This window comes from Molothrus ater, chromosome 5 (assembly GCF_012460135.2).
Source record: "Molothrus ater isolate BHLD 08-10-18 breed brown headed cowbird chromosome 5, BPBGC_Mater_1.1, whole genome shotgun sequence".
Taxonomy (NCBI): Eukaryota; Metazoa; Chordata; class Aves; order Passeriformes; family Icteridae; genus Molothrus; species Molothrus ater.
The window spans coordinates 59,366,838-59,372,837 of NC_050482.2; positions in this window are offsets into that span (position 1 = coordinate 59,366,838).

Below are 6,000 nucleotides of genomic sequence, written 5' to 3' on the forward strand. Positions count from 1 at the left end.
AAGCCATGTTAATTTGGGATTTAGTACCATTCCTGTAGCTTAAAATAACAGAGCATAACCAAAGCATATGTGCACCCATTCATCCACTATTGATCTTGAGGAGGAAAAGTAGTTCTGCAAAATCTTTGGAACCACCACTGTATCCTAAAACTACTTTTGCTGGATGAAATTTAATAAGATGTACAAGTCTTCTTCCTTTTGCTTTTGCATAGCTGTCTTTCTATGTACTGATGAGCTATTTATACACAAGGTCTTTGTTCCCTATTTGCTGCTGGTTTATATTAGCTCCCTGGATCTTCACAATCTCAGATGAGCAAAGTGCTGGCCTTAAAAAAAAAGAAAAAGGCTTCTCCACAGTATGTGTGCAGTTCTAGGGCTTTGGATTGTGCATGTGATCCTGGGCTTTAATCAGAACTGATTAGAGATGCCTTTAATGCTGTACCACACTGCAGCACAAGGTTCTGTGGTAGGTGGGCAGTGAGAAGAGCATAATTTGCTGCCTGGTGGTAAACACAGCCTGCCTGCCCTATGTTGTCAGGTATTTCCACCTCATGTTGCTGCCCAAATTCGTGTCATTTGTCCTGTTCCCTGTGGGATCTCTATGTGAAATGGAAGCTGTGTTTGCTTGGGTGCATGTCTGGTGAATTGTCTGAAGGGGAGAAATAAGATCTTTTTGAAACCGCTTGTTTCTGGAGCCTCGAGCCACTGCTTATGGGAAAGGCAGGGTTTGTGTTACTCTCCACCCACACTGGCGTTTTGCTCACGGGTGTGGCTGCTCGGGCCCCAGCACAAATACACTGTGATGAGCCCCATTTCTTGGTTATCCTGACTTTTTACCTGGCCTGAGTCATTCCAAAGCACCACGAGATGGCAGTGCACTTGCTCTGCTGCAGGCAACGCGCAAAGCCTCTTCTGAAGGGGAAATCGGTGCACCTCACTCCTAGGGACGGCCTGTGGACCCCATAGCCACACTACTGCTGCTTCCCAGTCAAGTGAAAACCTGTCATCGTGCTTGCCCTGAAAGCTGGGAATGAATCTGCCCCTGGCAGGGCTTCCTGTGCTCTGTTATTCTGCTGGGCTACAGGTAGAGAGGAGGGGTGGGTTTGCAGAAGGAAATGGAGAAGTGGCAAAAGTTGCTTTGAATATTTGTTTCTTGTACTGCCGGGCCACCAGGCCATCCTGGCAAAAGAGGAGGTGCTCCCTTCCTTCAGCACTGCTGGTTCCAGGGCTGCCCCACAACTTACAGACCATGTCTTCTCAAGAGATGTTTTGGAAAATTGTCTGCAGTTCCTTTTTGAAGGGGATTTGTGCTCCTTTCTTTGTGTTCTTGCAACCCTTTAATGATGGCTTAAGTTGTTTTTTCCTTCTCTGCCCCTTTCTGACAGGCATTTTTAATTGCTCCTTGTCTCTTTCAGTTTCTTTGCTGCTTCTGGTATTAATTGATTTCACTTTACAGTCCCTTTAGCAGGAACCATAACAAGGAGTCCCAGAGTGGCTTTTGGGATGTGTTATTTTGCATGACAAGTACAAGGCTTCAGTGTTTGTCCTATTCCCAGGCAAAGATGACTTTGCCAGTGGAGCAAACTGGGGCCAATGCCCATTGCTGAATACTACTTTGAAGCACCGCAAGTTTAACAGCAGAGCAGGGAGATGACCAAGTGGTGCCTTGCTGCTCTGCCATGTGTGTGCTCTGCCATGCCATCTGTTAGCACTACCTAGGGCTAATCTGTTTCATTTTCAGGCCATCTAATGGTATGACTGTATTAAGTCTGGGTAAAGTAGGTCCCTTGATATTTAGTACAGGTCAACTCATTTTTGCCGTTCTGAAACAAGTTTGAAGCCAAGAACTGGCCTCCAGATTCCTGGGAAACAAAAAGTTGAATTTGGGCTCACTAATCCCTTATGAAGATAATGAGATTTTCTCCATTTCTTCCAAGGGATGCAAAGGTTGAGGTACAAAATTATGTGATTAGCTCAGGGGTATCCAGAGCACTACTACTGAAACTGTGAATCTTTTTTGCCTTGTGCTCAGTCCTTTAAGAGAGGTGTCCCTTCAAGGGGAATACCATACATATTAAAAATGACCAGCACACACTTCACAGAGGCTCATGGTAAATGCATTGACATGAAGTAGGATGGCCTTACTCCTACCTTCAATTCAGGAGATAATACCCCCTTCTCTGTTCCTTTTTTAAATTTTTGGTTTTTTTCCTTATCCTGTGTTTTATCTTCTCATTTCTTTATGGTTCTTTTGTCTTTCAATACCTGTCTTAAGTATTCTCTTTGATTTCCTTCTCCTCTTCTAGTATTTATGTTCTCCCTTCATGAAGATGGTCACCCAGGGGCCATGAGCAGTGGGAGCATCTCCCAGACTGGATCACTTTGAGAGCATCTGTTTTCTCTCATTTTTTCCACCCTCTCCTCCTGTTTTGGCAATAGCAGCGTGAACAGAAGTCTGAACCTTCACCAGAGGGTAGTGGTTAGGGCTTAGGCTGCCACACGTGCTCATGGGGTAAGTCTGGGGGAACAGGCTACAGAGTGGCAGAAATTCAAAGCCCCAGTGAAGACACATAACTGCTGTATTTTGGAGTTAAGGAAATTGAGTCCCATATAGTTTAGACATTTCACACAATCTCATAAAACAAACCAGTTGGGGAGCTGGAAGGAGCAGTTAAAAGCTGATGTGACATCATGGCTGGAGCCAGCTACTCTGTGATAATATGGCAGTTGATCCCTAGCCCCTAGTTCTGGAATATAGCACTTGATATTTTCTCGCTACACACACAAACTTGAAAGAGCTGCTGGAAAAGTTACCTATCTTCTTTCTACCCTTTCTTGCCTTTTCATTCCTCACAGCAAGCTCTGTTTACATATCATTTTCTAGGCAGGGTTTGCTTCACAGCACTGTTTGGCCAGGCTCAATCAGAGCAGTAAATAGCTGTTTTCCAGAGGGTTCCTTGTAGTCCAGCTGCAGTTTGTTGGATTTATTCTGTTTCAGTATGCTGTCCATTTATCTCCTGTGCTGTGTAGTCCCCATTGTGGAGATGCCTCTGGTTTGGCATCCTTCCAGGATATGTTACTTCTTGAGCCCAGTGGTTGGAATTTACCTGACAACCTCTGCTTGGCATTAGGCCTACCCAGCACCATGGGGTGCTTTGCAGAAGCAGCCTTTCCCTCAAAGCCAGAGTGTTATGAATCCATAGTGCACCAGGTTGTCCAGAGGTGACGCAGGGAGGGGACAGGCTGGCTGAGATGGCAGCTGGCCTGATTTTCTTGAGAAGTGGTGAGGAGCTTTTCCCTGTCTCTGCTTTGCAATGCCTTTTAGGAGCTCCTCCTGGCTCTGCACTTCCAGCCCCTGCCTGGCCATACTTTATTCTAGTGACATCATCTAGCCCTCTGTCACCAGGCTGGTCCCCTTCCTGGCAGTCTGTTCCAGCAGACCCTTTGCCCTAAGAGGCCACCATGGAAGCAGAGCTATGCTGGTTCAGGCAGGCTGTTTGGGAAGCCAGGCAAGGGACAATGGCAGGTGGGACGACAACTGCTCTGTTGTGTCTCATAATAGCAAAAAATCACAGCCCTCACCTCTGTTCCTGTTCCGCTCCTGGCATGAGTGGAGCAGAATCCTAGCCCTCTGGAGGCTCTGCCCCTCCTGATCCTGCCCTTTCTCTGCCCTTCAGGCAAGAGAGGAGTGATTGCCAACCCTGTCCTTCCTCCTCTCATGGGCAGCCCTGCCCTTTACTCCTCTCAAGCCCTTTCTAGCAGGAGAGAATGAAAAGAGATTTTTTGGGCGGGAGAATGTTGGAGGAGGAGATGTTGTGGTAGAAGTGGGCTGGAAGCAGAAGGTTTGGGGTCTCAGGTTAAACTAAAACAAGTGCTGTGTACCAGAGCATGGGGATAGGGAGAGAGGGCCAAGGGGAAGAGCAGAATGTACACAAATAAAGGGATTTCTTAAAACTCTTTTCTTCTCTCTTGGCTCTTTCTTTCACCATATCCAGAGTTTTCATCTCATTCCCAGCCCTCTTCACCCCTCTGGTATCCATTGCTTTTCACTCCCCAACCCCAAACTTTCTTGGTTGCTGCTCAAAATGTACATTTTGCCTACAAAGCCAAAAAGCTTTGAAGAAGCTCTGTCCTGTTGTATATGTCAACATCATTCTTTCTATTCTGTGCTGCCTGTCTGTGGCTCATCACAGAGATATGATTTTTAGCGACCTGTACTCGTGGACTTGCTTCCTCTACTAAATGCTGATCTGTGTGTAAAGTCTCTGGTGGGGAAAGCAAGGTCATTAGCAAACTGCAGTTCAGAAAAGATATAGTTTATTTAAACTTGTACCTTGCAAATGCCCAAGGTTGGAATGCTAGGTAAGCAAGACAGATCCAAACCAAAAAGCTTCCTTCAATTGGTTTAAGGCTTGAGAAAGTGCTTCCTGCATTGCAGACAAAATGCAGGCATTCATGAAGAAGCAATTATAAAGATTTTGGGAAGTAGTGATAGCCTAAATCCTATGTTGTAGCATAGATACTACTTTTTTACAACCTGATCAAGTTTTGCATCAGAAAATGTATCTCTTATTTTGGGTGGTATTAGTGTTTTGGCATGTCTTGATGTTGACAATACTGTGTCCTTCCTGTTCAGTGCTGCTATTTGACTGTCCTACAAACCTTTTGGGCCTACTGTCAATAGAATGTTCAAGCTTGCCTGTGATAGTTCAAAGCAGTTCTGAAAAGATGAGAAATTAAACTTCTGATCTTCTTGAAGGACGCTGGTGCATGTCCAGAGTTCAGCCTGTGATCCTGAGATCAAGTTCATGATCTGGTGGGCCAGCAGCAGGTTATAACTGATTTATACAACTGAAGATGCAGAATCTTTAAAAATGGGTACTCTCCTTCAAATTCTTATATTAGAAAGTAGGAAAATTAAGCAATCAGCTTTCTTCGCACAGCTGAACTCACACATCTTAGCTACAACTGCCTAATTCCCCAAACTTTTTAATAGCCTGATTGCAAGCCCATTCACTAATGACTCTTAGAGTTTCCCTGGCTTTAGACTTATGATACATAACCTTTCACACTTTCTTAAGTCATTATAACACCTTCCAGAAAATAACCAGACTTCACATGTAAGAAATTAACAGGAAAAGACCTTGTAAAATGTAAATGCATTTAAAAAAAATCATATTTCATGAAACAATAAAAAACAGAACTCCAATCTGAGGCTGTTATCCCTTTACATGTCAGGTTTCTGAGCTCTGATGAAAGGTACCTTTTCCCTCTTAATAAGAATGTGTTTATTCCATGGATAGAATGCAGTTTATGAACTCCTTAGCTATTTATTTCCTGGGGCTTGAATTGAACCAGATTGTATTTGTTCTCCATTTTCACACCCTTGATTTTTTTCAAAGGAAGTCACTTTTCTTCCTATCTGGAATGACAATTATGAAAATGAGTCATCAGTTTCCACCTAAGTCTGAAGGCAGCCATGCAACCATAGCTGGTGGACATGTCAGGAGGTGTCTTGGTGATGTGCAGGTCTGAGGGCTGGTTACTGAGAGTCCATTGATAACATCATGGGTCTCTACACTGCTTGTCAGCAGGTGCTGCACTAAAGGGCTGAACATATAGACAAGGATGAAACAGTTATAAGAGCTGCAAAATTTGTGGGTGATGCTTTGCTTTGTTGCACCTAGTACATCAATACTTAGTTCCAAATTAGATTAGTATTGTGCTTTGTGACTGATGACTGAGAAAATATCACTGCTTGTTTGTCCCAAGATATTATCCATGTTTTATGGATGAATAAATACTTTGTTGTCACTTAGCAATGTTAACCACTACTTAAGTCAAAATGTCTTCCTTGTATGATTTTACAAGCCTTTGAATATTTCATCAAGCATTTAATTGTGTTTTTGTTGATGCACTAATAAAGAGAGTGATGCTTAAAAAATTAAATAATGATTCAGTTTAAGAATTGAGTCTTTCAGTCTAGACTAGTAATTTCTG